Below are 15,353 nucleotides of genomic sequence, written 5' to 3' on the forward strand. Positions count from 1 at the left end.
GGAGAGGGAGAGGGAGAGGGAGAGGGGGAGAGAGGGAGGGGGGGAGAGAGAGAGAGAGAGAGAGAGAGCAAGAGAGAGAGAGAATCCCAAGCAGGATCTACACCCAGCACAGAGCCCAATGTGGGGCTTGATCTCACGAACCGGGAGATCATGACCTGCGCTGAGATCAAGAGTCGGACACTGAACCGACTGAGCTACCCAGGAGCCCCTAGACATGGAAATTTAAACCACAACACACTTGTCAGACTGGATAGGTTTTTAGAAATCTGACAGTACAGGGATGCCTGGGTGGCTCAGTCAGTTGAGTGTCCAAATCTTGATTTCGGCTCAGGTCAAGATCTCACAATTTGTGGGTTCAAGCAGCTCAGAGCCTGGAGCCTGCTGCAGATTCTGTGTCTTCCTCTCACTCTGTTCATCCCTTGCTCATGCTCTCTCTCTCTCAAATATAAATAAACACTAAAAAAAAAAAAAAATCCAATAGTACAAGTGTTGGCAGGATGTGAAGGGACTAAAACACCCATACAAGGGAGTAAAATTTATACAACCACTTTGATAACTTTACCTAATGAAGGTCAACTTTTTCCAGCTTTTTAATTTCAAACTTTTTGTATTTTTATCATTTAGATAGGTCTCTTTTAGCATGCATGATTTATTGTTTTTAAAATATCTAGGCTTACAAACTTTGTTTTTTTAATTGAAGCAGTTTATTTAATATTATGATTACTCATTTATTTGGGTTTAAATTTACCTTTTTTGCTATTGCTTACTATTTATATCAACTGATCTATAATCCTTTCATGTCTTCTTTTAGTCTTTTTACATTTTTTATTCTATCAGCTGGAGATGACACTCTCGTACTGTTTTTAGTGGTGACTGCAAAATTTCAACATGCATCTTTGACATCAAAATCTTACATTTCACGTACTTTCACGCTCCTCCTAGACAATGCAAAACTATTAGTATTTTTTATAATTTATTTTGAGAGAGAGAGAGAGAGAGAACGAGCATGCACATGAGTGGGGGGTGGGGCAAGGAGGGAGAGAGGGAGAGAGGAAGAGATGGGGAGAGGGAGAGAGGAAGAGATGGGGAGAGGGAGAGAGGAAGAGAGGGAGGGGGAGAGAGAGAGAGAGAGAGAGAGAGAGAGTGAGAGAGAGAGAGAGAGAGAGAGAGAGAGAGGGAATCCCAAGCAGGCTCCTCCCTGTCAGCATGGAGCCCCAAAGCAGGGCTCAAACTCAAACCCTGAGATCATGACCTTAGCCGAAGTCAGACACTTAACCAAGAATCAGCCACCCAGGCACCCCTCTTAGCATTTCTTAACTTCATTCTGTCTCTCCTGATTTGCATGCTAGCTTTGCTGTGTATTTGTATCGTATCATATACAGTTTAAATTCCATGAGATTGTTTTACAGAATCGATGTTCATTTAGATTTGCCGACACATTTACCTTTTTGTTGCTTGTTTCTCTCTGCATTTCTGAACTTCTGTCTGAGGTCACTTTCCTTCTGCCTAAAGAATGCCACTTGGTCTTTTCTTAATGGAGGATCTGTTGCTGAATTCTCTCAGGTGTCATGTGTCTGAAAATGGCTTCAGTTCCCCCTTCAAATTTGAAGTATATTTTCACTGGAATTCTAGATGGGCAGATGCGGTCTTTCAGCACTTTGAGGATTTCTTTCTATTGCCTTCGACTGCTACAGTTTCTGTGGAGAAGTCACATATCGTTCTATTACTGCTCCTATGATGATAATTGGCTTTACTTCTCCATGTAGCTCATTTTCTTCTCCTCCTTCCGCAGGTTTACTCTGATGTGTCCAATTTGGGATTTCCTTCCATTTATCCTGATTGGACTTTGTAGCTCTCCTTGAACCAGTGGTGGCTTGAGGTCATTCACTGTTATGGAAAATTCTTAGCAAATATCTATTTGAATATTGCTTCTGCCCCATTCATTGCTTCTTGAGAGACTCCAATTCCATACGTGTTAGACCTTTCTCTGTGCCCCCTTGTCTCCCACCCTGTCTTCTATTGTCCTTTTTTTTTGACTCTCACTTCCCACTGGATATTTTCTTCTGAATTTTCATCCAGTTTATTAGTTCTGTTTTCAGCCGAGTCTAATTTGCCATTAGACCTAACCACTTAGTTCTAAATTTCAACTATTTTTTTTACTCATAAAGGTTTATTTTTTTTAATAGTTCTAAATTTCACGTACTTTGTTTTTTACTTATAAAGGTTTGTTTTTCTAACAGCCAGGTTCTACAACAAATTCTCAATTTTGTCTTTCTTCTTATTGAATATAGTAAGCTTATCTATTTGAAAGTCTGTATCATGCCATAATCTGGGCCTCTATGTAACTGTTTGAAGTATCTGTAGTTTCTTTTGGTTTTCCTTTGTGTTATTTTTATCTTTGTATGCCTGATTGTCTTCTTTTTACTTAAGTATATAATACTGCATATCCTCCTTGTATATAAAGTTATAGAAATAATATGTGGGAAAATGTTACTTTGGCTAGGCAAACTAGCAATCTTGGATTACCTTAGTGCAATTTCAAGAACTGAGATGATGTGAAGCTGTTTCAGTCTACCCCAATTCAGCCTCCCTCCTAGACCCTTTGTTGTCTAAAACCTAAGTAGAAGGGATTATCAGGCCCTTGTTACTGAGCCCTGGACTCTAATTTTTGCCCCATAGTCCCAAGAAGTGCCATTCATCTTTTTGGTTTCTCATAGCCTTTTTTGAGGTAGGCATAATGGAGACAGACAATGCCCAAATATAACATGCCTTCAATAATGTAATAAAGAATATTAATCTTATGTCAGGAAGATTTTGCTTCTAAAAGTACTCTCGCGTTTATTAAGAGTATCATGATCATACTGTGTCCGGTCCCTCCAGGTGACCAGATAAATCACAGGAATTTTTTTTATAGTAGAATCATCAAAGAGTGCCTTGTGTGCAGTGGCCCGTACGTCCTATTACTGTCAGTTTATATGGACTCTGATCTCTGCTACAGAACATAAAGGAATGTTGGAGCATGTGCCTTGTAACTGGGGGTGAGAGATGGGGGAAGACATATGTGAGGGTATAGAAGGGTATATGCAATGTATAGAAGGGCCCCTGTTCAGGCCACCTCACTCTGCCCGCCCAAATTCAGAATCAAGAGAGTCACCAGGAAAGAAGGAACAAAAAATACACGCTGTAAAATAAGGCTGCAAAGTAGTGGATTTGTCTGAAAATTCCAGAAGAGCCAGCGTGCTAGACAAAGGTGTGGTGCTGGCCGCCCCTGCAGGCAGAGCCATGGGGCTGACAGTGAGCTGCGCCCACCTGCAGGGACAGAGGCAGACACCTCCCTTTTCTCTGTCTCCATGGCTCTGCCTACATATCCCGGGGTGTCCGGGGCTTGACCTGTCTTACCTACAGCAGTTACAAGAGAGCCGCCCTGATGTCTAGATTTTTCTAGCACATTCCCAGATTGCACACATTTTTGGGTTATGTCCAAAAAAGAAATTGTGATAAAACATACAGTTAAGCATTTTAACCATTTTTTAAATTTACAAAAATTTAAAATTTAAAATTTTTACATTTATTTATTTTTGAGAGAGAGAGAGAGAGAGAGAGAGAGAGCGCGCGCGCGCGTGCGCGCGCAAGTGGGGGAGGGGCAGAGAGAGGAGGAGACACAGAATCTGAAGCAGGCTCCAGGCTCTGAGCTGTCGGCACAGAGCCTGATGCGGGGCTTGAACTCACAAACCATGAGATCCTGACCTGAGCCGAAGTCGGATGCTCAACTGACTGAGCCACCCAGGCGCCCCATAGCCTTTTAACCATTTTTAAATGTGCAGTTCCATGGCACTGCATACATTCAACGTTGCTGTGCAACCCATCTCCAGGACTCTTGCATCTTACTGATAAATCTGAAACTCTCTGCCCATTAAACAACAACCCTCCATTCCTGTCTCCTTTCAGGCCCCGGAAACTACCATTTTACTCTGCGTCCATGAATCTGATTACTCTAGGTACTTCATATGAGCAGAATCATCCAGGATTTGTTCTTTTGTGCGTGGCTTATTTATTTTTATTTTTTTAAATGCTTATTTATTTATTTATTTATTTTTTTCATTAATTTTTTTTTTATATATATGAAATTTATTGACAAATTGGTTTCCATGCAACACCCAGTGCTCATCCCAAAAGGTGCCCTCCTCAATACCCATCACCCACCCTCCCCTCCCTCCCACCCCCCATCAACCCTCAGTTTGTTCTCAGTTTTTAACAGTCTCTTATGCTTTGGCTCTCTCCCACTCTAACGTCTTTTTTTTTTTTTTTTCCTTCCCCTCCCCCATGGGTTCCTGTTAAGTTTCTCAGGATCCACATAAGAGTGAAACCATATGGTATCTGTCTTTCTCTGTATGGCTTATTTCACTTAGCATCACACTCTCCAGTTCCATCCACGTTGCTACAAAAGGCCATATTTCATTTTTTCTCATTGCCACGTAGTATTCCATTGTGTATATAAACCACAATTTCTTTATCCATTCATCAGTTGATGGACATTTAGGCTCTTTCCATAATTTGGCTATTGTTGAGAGTGCTGCTATGAACATTGGGGTACAAGTGCCCCTATGCATCAGTACTCCTGTATCCCTTGGGTAAATTCCTAGCAGTGCTATTGCTGGGTCATAGGGTAGGTCTATTTTTAATTTTCTGAGGAACCTCCACACTGCTTTCCAGAGCGGCTGCACCAATTTGCATTCCCACCAACAGTGCAAGAGGGTTCCCGTTTCTCCACATCCTCTCCAGCATCTATAGTCTCCTGATTTGTTCATTTTGGCCACTCTGACTGGCGTGAGGTGGTACCTGAGTGTGGTTTTGATTTGTATTTCCCTGATAAGGAGCGACGCTGAACATCTTTTCATGTGCCTGTTGGCCATCTGGATGTCTTCTTTAGAGAAGTGTCTATTCATGTTTTCTGCCCATTTCTTCACTAGGTTATTTGTTTTTCGGGTGTGGAGTTTGGTGAGCTCTTTATAGATTTTAGATACTAGCCCTTTGTCCGATATGTCATTTGCAAATATCTTTTCCCATTCCGTTGGTTGCCTTTTAGTTTTGTTGGTTGTTTCCTTTGCTGTGCAGAAGCTTTTTATCTTCATAAGGTCCCAGTAATTTACTTTTGCTTTTAATTCCCTTGCCTTTGGGGATGTGTCGAGGAAGAGATTGCTACGGCTAAGGTCAGAGAGGTCTTTTCCTGCTTTCTCCTCTAAGGTTTTGATGGTTTCCTGTCTCACATTTAGGTCCTTTATCCATTTTGAGTTTATTTTTGTAAATGGTGTGAGAAAGTGGTCTAGTTTCAACCTTCTGCATGTTGCTGTCCAGTTCTCCCAGCACCATTTGTTAAAGAGGCTGTCTTTTTTCCATTGGATGTTCTTTCCTGCTTTGTCAAAGATGAGTTGGCCATACGTTTGTGGGTCTAGTTCTGGGGTTTCTATTCTATTCCATTGGTCTGTGTGTCTGTTTTTGTGCCAATACCATGCTGTCTTGATGATGACAGCTTTGTAGTAGAGGCTAAAGTCTGGGATTGTGATGCCTCCTGCTTTGGTCTTCTTCTTCAAAATTCCTTTGGCTATTCGGGGCCTTTTGTGATTCCATATGAATTTTAGGATTGCTTGTTCTAGTTTTGAGAAGAATGCTGGTGCAATTTGGATTGGGATTGCATTGAATGTGTAGATAGCTTTGGGTAGTATTGACATTTTGACAATATTTATTTTTCCAATCCATGAGCAGGGAATGTCTTTCCATTTCTTTAAATCTTCTTCAATTACCTTCATAAGCTTTCTATAGTTTTCAGCATACAGATCCTTTACATCTTTGGTTAGATTTATTCCTAGGTATTTTATGCTTCTTGGTGCAATTGTGAATGGGATCAGTTTCTTTATTTGTCTTTCTGTTGCTTCATTGTTAGTGTATAAGAATGCAACTGATTTCTGTACATTGATTTTGTATCCTGCAACTTTGCTGAATTCATGTATCAGTTCTAGCAGACTTTTGGTGGAGTCTATCGGATTTTCCATGTAGAATATCATGTCATCTGCAAAAAGTGAAAGCTTGACTTCATCTTTGCCAATTTTGATGCCTTTGATTTCCTTTTGTTGTCTGATTGCTGATGCTAGAACTTCCAGCACTATGTTAAACAACAGCGGTGAGAGTGGGCATCCCTGTCGTGTTCCTGATCTCAGGGAGAAAGCTCTCAGTTTTTCCCCGTTGAGGATGATGTTAGCTGTGGGCTTTTCATAAATGGCTTTTATGATCTTTAAGTATGTTCCTTCTATCCCGACTTTCTCAAGGGTTTTTATTAAGAAAGGGTGCTGGATTTTGTCAAAGGCCTTTTCTGCATCGATTGACAGGAGCTTATTTATTTATTTTGAGAGAGAGACAGTGTGTGCAAGCAGGGGAGGGGCAGAGAGGCAGGGAGAGACAGAATCCCAAGCAGGCTCCACGCTCGGCACAGAGCCCGATACAGGGCTTGATCCCATGACCTGCTCCGAAATCAAGAGTCAGAAGCTTAACCGACTGAGCCACCCAGCACCCCTGTGTGTGGCGTATTTAACTTGTAATGTCCTTAGGTTTCCTCCATGCTGTAGCAAGTGTCATCATTTCATTCCTTGTTAAGGCTGAATAATATTCCAGTGTGTGTACCACATATGCTGCATTTTGTTTATCCATTCACCCATCACTGGAGATTTGGGCTGTTGCCATGTTTTGGCTCTTGTGAATAACGTTGTTATGAACACTGGCGTTCAAATATCCGGTCAAGTTTCTGCCTCCAATTCTTTTGCGCACACACACCCAGGAGTAGAATTACTGGATCATACGGTAATCCTACATTTAAGGTTTTGAGGAGCTGCCATACTGTTTTCCATGGCAGGTGCCACATCCTTGACGAACTTGCTATTTTCTGCTTGATTTTGTTTTGCTTGTTAATAGTAACTGTCCCAATGGGTGAGAAGTGGTATCTCATTGTGATTTGATTTGCATTTCCCTAGTGATTAGCCCAACTGCCTTCTGTTTGGCCAGACTTAACATCTAAACTGCCTTTTCTATCTGGAATTAGATTAAAACTCCTTTGCTAGACCCCACATAAGGATTTTGGGTTAAATAGAGGAGAAATGTGTGCAAATACCATCAAAAGTACCATCCAAATCATCAAAATCAACCAGAGGGGCTACTGGATTGACCAGTCTGTGTGCTAAGCCTTGGGATATTTGCTGAGGCAGGCCCACTCTGAGGCCTCGGAGGCCCAGTTCAGGAGTGTGGATAGAGCATCCTCCTTCCTCTTAACCCCCCGCTATCTCTAAAGCACAGCGAAATTTACTTGGGATGTAATGGCTAGTGCCTTTTTGCGACTGGGGACAATTTAACATTAATTTCTAAGAGATGCCATCTCTCCGTTCAATGTGTTTCATGGGTCACATGATCTCCGATTACTAAGGTGACACTTAGGACAATTTTATGGCAAATTGAATCCCAAATTACAGCCCTGGAAGGGGTCCGCATTAATAATGGTCTGTAAGAGCACAGCAGGGGCCTGAGCCGGGTCACGCCACAATCGAATGCAGTTACTAACGCGACACTATGGTAAGACCGAGAAGAATGTATTATCAAGACACATACACTGATCTCCTTTCATAAAAGGAGTGGCCAAATTACTGTAGACACCCTTGGATTATGGAATAGTGAAGACAGAATTATTTTTGCATGAGTTGGGATTTCCCTGTAGCTAAGTGAAGAAGCATGACCCACTCTGAGTGAACTGGAATACCTTTTTCTTTCTTTTATTCTCTAAAAAAAAAAAAGGATCAAACACTCTGATTGTTTTCTTTCTCCTGTGGGCATTTTACTTCTTAGAAATGAGAAACCAGTGCTTCTAGCATAACAGAGAGGGAGGAAGTCTGACTGGGTAATTATTAAGCAAAACCCATAAAAGTAATAAGCATCACCCACAGAATACTTTAATTTCTGAGCGATTTCAGGATCCTCATGCACCTGTGCAGAGCAACGTGCTAAGGTTTGGAAGATGCTCGGAAGGCAGGTAGGTTTCCTCTCTTTTAAGAATCTACTCCAGAAACCAGATATCAAGGCTGATGTTCATGCAGACGCACATCCACTTACGATCGTGAGTGTGAAGGAAAAACAAGAATTAGAAAGAAAATTGTGCCCTAGTAAGCAACACCACCCTGGGATCCAAGGTAGCTTTTTCATACCCTGAATACCAGACTATTTCTGAATTCTTATGAGGTTTCAGGGAACACTGACTTGGTACATCTCAAGTACACACGAAACTGTACTCCGGGACTTCACTCTGGGTTTCTACGTCCTATGTGTAGCATACGCATTTCTAACTAATACGAAAGATTAAGTATTTTCTAGCCCTCTGCTTTCTCAGTTTTCTTAAAGACTTCAGAGTCCTTGTCATGTGACTAATGAACTCATTCACACACTGTAAATATATTGGATATCTATCTTATGCAAGGTGTTGTGCTAGATCCTGGGGGAACCAGACACTGTTGTATCCTCTCAGGACTTACTGTCCACAGTGAGGACACAGCGAGCATACAAAACAGTAAGATGTGATAAAGGGGGCTTTTTCCGTTAGCGAGTACCCATCTCCGGGGTGCTGAAGACAAGACAGACCTTCGAGAGACTCTCCAGTGGCATTTCCCAGAAAATAGCGCATATGTAACCCTCGAAAGGGAGGATGTGGGAAAGTGAAGAAATTAACCGTTACAGACTGAATTCTGTTTCCCTGCAAGTTAATGTGTGAACTCCTAAAAACCCTAATAGCTCAGAATGTAACTGTATGTGGACAGAGGGCATTTACAGAGGCAATTAAGTTGAATGAGGTTAGTAGGGTGGGCCCTAATCCAATCTGACTGGTGTCCTTAGAAGAAGAGGAAGTTTGGACATACAGTTTGGCCATCTGCAGGCCAAGGAAAGAGGCCCCCAAGGAAACCAGCCCAACAGGACCCTGATTAGACCTCCAGCCCCCAGCACTGAGAGAAAATCCATTTCTGTGGTTTTCGCCACCCAGTCTGTGGTGTTCTGTTACCGCAGGCAAACCTGCATTCTTTCTTAAGTATTATTTCTACTGAGATTAAAAAAAACCCAAAAGACTGAAAAATCCCAGAAAAGTTGCAAGTACGAGCCAGAAAAACTTTTTTTTTAAATCCTGAACCATTTGACAGTAAGTGTTGACATGCTCCTTTCTGCTCATTCTTCCTGACCTTGCCAAGCATTTTCTTCCCCGCGCTGTTGGATCATCTATCATTCCTCCGAAAACTTATCACATCGAAATAACTGCCACTTATTTATCTGTCTCCCCACCAGACTCTACATCTCTGGAGAACGCGACCTAGGTTTCGTCTCTCTTTGTACCCGCAGCCTCTGACATCGTGTTTAGCTCATGGTAGGTCAGCGCTGGACAAATCTGTCCTAAGAACTGAGGGCCAGGTGCCTTGCTGGCTGGGTGGAGAATGATCCTTCCCTCGGGGAGCTCTCAGGCGAGAGGGGAGAGACATGATAAAAGAGGCGGAAGGGTGTGAGTTTGAGGTGGCAAGGGAGCTCACAGGAGGGTGCCTTTCACAATCGGAGAGCCTTCCATTAAACTGGGCTTGACATGCCCTTGGACTTTGGCAATGGTGTCTTGCCAGGGCAAGCACTGAAGAAATGTTTGCACGGGTTTGGACCACGTCTGCCCCGTTCACTGCTGTCTCCCCAACCTCTAGCAGAGCTGACACATTGTGGTAAGCAGTAAATATCTGCACGGTGAACGCACGCGTGAACTAACAGCCAAGGCCTTCCTGTGTTTTTCAAACGCCTTTCCCCTCACTTTCTGACTCGTCCTTGTCCAAAGGTGTGAGCTAATCCTTACCTCAGTGGAGGTGGTGCTGAAGATCAAAGGCAGTAATAAATATGAAAGCACTTAGTATAGTATGCAGCGCTCTATAAACAGGAGTTTGTACTCACCGCGTCTTCCCTTGGAGGGGATACGTCGGCTGAAGTCGTGCTGAGCTGACCTGCTTGGGGTTCAGATGCCCTCAGGACCTACTTATGCTCCTGTCAATGCAAAACAGACCCAAGAATTCTCGATTTACCATTCTTTAGATGTTTCGTAGGTTTTAATAAGGACCTTAGAGATTCCTTCCTTTGCAACCAGGAAGGAATAATTCAGGTGCGCTAATTAGGGTCCATGCACTCACCGCTCCTGGGGACGGTCCTAATGAGGGATTTTCTTTTTTTCTTGCTGCGTGCTCCCCAAGGGGGCTCTTATTAGAGGAAGAGGAGACCCGCAGTCACAGCGGGAGGTAGGCCGTGTCAGGCAGGGCCCTCCAGAGAAACAGAAGCAATAGGATGTGCGCACATATGGAAAGAGGATGCGGGTCCCCGACACATCAACTGGGTCACGCGGGATATGGAGGGGGCTGACCAGACTTAAATAACGAGCCGTGTGTGTGTGTGTGTGTGTGTGTGTGTGTGTGTGTGTGTGTGTGTGTTTGGGGGTGCAGCCTGAGCCGGCTCAGGAAGCTTCAGCTCCTGGAGCAAGTCCCTTGTCTGGTTTGTGCCTGAGTGACTTAGGACTCGCCTGGGTGGTGGGACAGGGAGGAGCTTCCCAACCCCCGGGGACCCCGAGCTGGAAGGTTCTCCGTCAGCTGTCCTGGTAGAGGAACACAGCCGCGGGCAGACGGGAGAGGGCGGCTTGCCCAGGTGTTCCTACCCGAAGTCACCTGCTGCTGGCGGGTTGGGAGAAGGGGGCCTTGGTGAAGAAAAAGCCTCCATCCCCGGCTCCCCAGACACTTGTGCGCAGAGGAAGGGGTGCCGCGTGAGGGGGGGCGCCCCTGGGGGAGGGCGGACCCCGGCTGTGAGGGGCCCCCCGGGAGCACTGGGCCAACACCTCGCGGGGTGTACGTCCCGGCCTGTTAGCCTGGCTCTGCGCCGCCTCGTGACCGGGGTGGACGCCGGGACGCCCGGCGCCGCCCGCCGCGGCCGGGTGGGGACAGGGCCGTGCGGCCGCCCCCACGAGGGATGCGCGCTCCCGGGGGTCCCTGCCCGTGCCCACGGGCCTGTGCGCGCACCCGGCGTGGGCTAGAGCTAGGTCTCTACTGCTCAGAGGAACCTATCAGGCAGAGGCTATTACCTGCTCAGCCCTGGTGCGAGGGGGAGGGGGACGTGGTGGCCGCGGGGTGGGAGGGACCGCGACCCCACAGCTGCTCCGCCTTATGCCCGGACAGCGTGTGCCGTGGGCTCCGGGGCCCCTGCCCCGCGGCAGCTGCAGAGTGACGCCTGCGGCGTTACGTGGACGGACGCACGTCCTCTCGGCTCGGTCAGCGCGGCGGTGGTGTGCGCGTGCGTGCGCGTGCGTGTGCGCGTGCGCCCGGGGGCATGCGTGCGCTTGCGTGTGTGCGCGTGCATGCGTGTGTGTGTGTGTGTGTGTGTGTGTGTGTGTGTGTGCGCGCGCGCACGCTAACGTTCGCGTCACGAGTCGGTAGGTGGTGGCTTCGGAGTGACCGTCTGGAGCCTGCGGTGGGGCCTGCTCAGTTAACCTGTGAAGGACTCTGACCGGGAATCACCCTCCAGGCGTCCCTTCCATAAGCGCTTTCAATCTCATTACCGAAATCGAACCAGGAGGCTCGTGAATTAACGTCTTAGAAACTATATATTTTTTGGAAAACTAGGAGGCACTGAAGATCCGTGGCGGCCCCGAAAACTACGCGCTCCACCCTCCTCGCTTGGGTGAGGGTGTGGGACCCAGCATGTCCCCTCCCGAGCGAGGCTCTGGGTCTAGCACTGCACGCAATCACATGTGCCCTCTGCCGAATGAAGGACTGGCCACCCCGGCCACCAGGACTAGCCTGCGTGAGCCTTTCCTGCTAGGGTGTCCTCAGGGTGCCCGAGGGCGGGGTCGGCGGTGCCACTGTGGGCTCTTTGACTCACAACCACAGACGTGTGGCAGCGACCCACCTGCGGTGTCTTCGTTAACCATACCCCTGGGAGTGAGGTTTAGGGAGAGGGGACCATACAGCCCTGTCTACCTCTGACAGATGGGGGCCACAGACGTTTGCAATGAACGGACAAGCGCTGGATGAGGAAAGTGGCCCAAGGCGTCCGGCAGCACGTGGTCTGTGGAGCGACCAACACGTGTCGGGCTGCTACCTCCTATCCGCTGAGCACTTAGCGGAATCTGACATCCTTCGCACGGTGTGTTTGTTCCACCTCCGCACAAGCCCAGGGGCCCTGGGCAGACAGATGCGGCTCCTACCCTCGGCATCTCCCTCAAAGTCAAGGGCCAGATGCAGTTCTCCAATCAGCACCCAGGCTTCCCGACTCCTTGGCCGGGAGTTGAGACGCATGTCAGAATCCTCAGGGAAGCTTTCCCGGAACAAGCATATTTTTCATGTACCTAAAACTCCCTTTCTGAGAGTGATCACCCAAACCCTCTGTATCCTAACACTTATTTTGTGCAGGCCCCGTGCTTAGACACCAGGGGCCGCAGGAAGGGCTTCTTTCTGCCCTGGGAAGAGCTGCCCCGCCCCCAACATGCCACCAGACTGTAAGGACTATTTTGAGCTTGAAAATGCTGTGCTTGAAAAACAGCAAATGCAAGAAACGTGCTCTCATCTCTCCTTTTCTTCCTGAAAACAGGAGGTGAGTCTCCCATGTGAAAGATGCCCTTCCAGAACCCGGAGAAAAGAATTCTCATCATCAAGTGGGGGCAGGGGGAGTGGAGGCTGAGAGGAACCAGCAAGCAGATCTGAGAAAAAAAAACTCCTCTTCCTCAGTGTCTCTGTGTATTTGTTTCAACAACTGCCTCTCTTGGTTCAATCTAGCAGAAAAGCATTTCGAGGGGCGCCTGCGTGGCTCAGACGGTTGAGCGTCTGACTCTTGATTTCGGCTCAGGTCATGATCTCGTGGTTCGTGAGTCCGGGCTCTACACTGACAGTGCGGAGTCTGCTTGGGATTCTGTTTGTTTCTCTCTGTGCCTCTCTCTCTCTCTTTCTCTCTCTCTCTCTCAATAAATAAACTATTTAAAACAAAAAAGCATTTTGATTTTGCCACTCCTTTGGGTTTTCATTTCCGTACGAAAGCTCAGTGTCATGTCAAACTTATACTGAAGTGTGTATGCTTTTACCCCGTTTATCCGTCTTATGTCAATTAAATTCCCAGGCTCAGCCATGACCCTAGTTGGACAGAGGTAACATTTTGCCTGCCCTACACCTCCACAAGCCTGTTGTTTGGGGACAGACACACACATTCTGTACATGTATACCGAGAACTTGGAACCACTTTGGAACCGTGGCACATACCTGTGGAGTGAACACATAGCAGAATCAGTGAAGTGGAAGTTTTCAGAGAGGAAGAGGTGACTGTGATGGGACCATTGCTTCCAAGCATTGCTCAGGGTGGACAATTCAAAACACGCCGCTCTCAGTGTATAAAATGCTTTATGCTGTTTTATCTCTCTTGGTACAGCTATTTCTCTTCTAGGAGTTTATCCTAAGGGACTTGTCAGAGAGTGGAGAAGAGATTTCTGTTCAACATGTTTGTTATAGTGTAATTTATTATAGCTAAAAAGTAGAAACAATTTTAAGGTCTAACAGCAGGGAATTGTACCGAAATGATGGTCTGTCTACCCAATGGAATATTCTGCAGCTTTTAAAAGCCAATTGCAGGAGCACATGAACTGGCCGGGAGTAAATGTGCGTGGTAGGATTGTTAAGGGGGGAAGAAAGCAGATTCCGAAAGGGTTGGTGTCTGTGTGTGTTTATAAAATAACGACAGCGGTTCTCTCCGGAGTGAGATTAAAGGCCATTTTTATTTTCTATTACCAGCTTTTCAAAAGTCCAGTTAAAGAGCGAAAGGCCTTCCTCTCGGGGGCCCTGCTGCTTCGTGGATTTCTGTGGCCTTTACTTTGAGTTTTTCTTCTGAGCACACTCAAGGTATATGCACACCTCTGGAGCCAAGACCTCCGGGGAGGGAAGGAGGCACAAAGGATGGGCTGACGGAGGGCACCTCGATGATTTGGGAATGAAAACCCAACAGCACAGTGTTTACCCAGCGTGCAGGTGGACGCTGAGCACCGAAGCAGTTTCTTAGGGTGGCCTCCGGGTCACTTCCTCTGCTGGAGAAGCCTGGTGGCCCTGGGGGACAGCTATGCCTCATCCTGTAAGCCCTTCCGCCTTCTACATCCTTCTTGAACTCTTGGCAAACGCAGGGGGAGGCTCCCAAGCAGTGGCTGGGAGATCTGGCGGGGGGGGGGGTGGGTTGGGGAAGGCACGGGACACGCTCAGCCTGGGGCCTCTCCTCTGTCCCAGCAGAGGGCCCCAGGGCCGGGGGCCTGCCTGGGGGCTCCATGGAGAGAGAACTTCCAGAGCAGAGATGCATTGACCTGCAGCTGACCTGCACTCGTTCCCTCGCCCTCACTCCCCCTCTCCTTGCCCTCCCAACCCCAGGGCCTAAGATTCTTCTGCCCGTGAGGCCTGGCTAAGGGCCTAACAGAGGAAAGGGGGTATGTGTTGGGGTTGGTGGGGGAAGCCTTCACCCTGCATTGAGGGGGACTGTCTGTTTGTAATGGGTTTCCGTTTGCCAGCCAATCTTGCCAGCTTAACCGACCGAGTTCTTGAAGCCCGGAGTGTGTTTAATTCATCAGCAGCCAGCAGTGTCAAAGCAGGGACAGAGCAAGTGCCCAATAAGGGTTTGTTCAGTGATTGCTTTATGAATGTTCAGCAGGGATCCAAGTGCTTGAGCAGTCTTGGAGAGAAAGGCTTCAGGAGGCCAGAAGCCAAGGCTGGTAAGTGGTTGGGAGGTCAAGGCTATGTACGTATTGAACCAAGGGCATGGGTTTGACCCAGTGTTGGGCCTGGTGCTTCTACTGCACTGTGAATTGGGGACTTAATCCCAACTGGGCATTTGCAAATGCAGACCTCGGGTCCTTTTGTTAAGGGTGTTGGAAATCTCAGCAGACTTCTGCCCAGGTGTTTTCTGTTCTGTCTTCTTCTCCCACAGGTCATCCATCTATCCATCCGCCCACCCGTCCATCCATCCAACCATTCATCCAACCATCCACCCACCCATTTATCCATCCATCCACCCATTTAGCCATCCATCCATCCATCCATCCATCCATCTGTCCTTCCAACCTTCCATCCATCCTTCCTTCCGTTTCCTTCCTTCCATCCATCCATCCATCCATCCATCCAATTAATATTGCTTGAGTACCCACTACATCCCAGACTCTGTTCTAGACGAAGATATAGAAGAACGAGAGGCTCCCATGGGTGCTGGGAACACACCAGCTGCTGACAGGCCAAAGCATTTACACT

Source organism: Lynx canadensis, chromosome F1 (assembly GCF_007474595.2).
Source record: "Lynx canadensis isolate LIC74 chromosome F1, mLynCan4.pri.v2, whole genome shotgun sequence".
Classification (NCBI taxonomy): Eukaryota; Metazoa; Chordata; class Mammalia; order Carnivora; family Felidae; genus Lynx; species Lynx canadensis.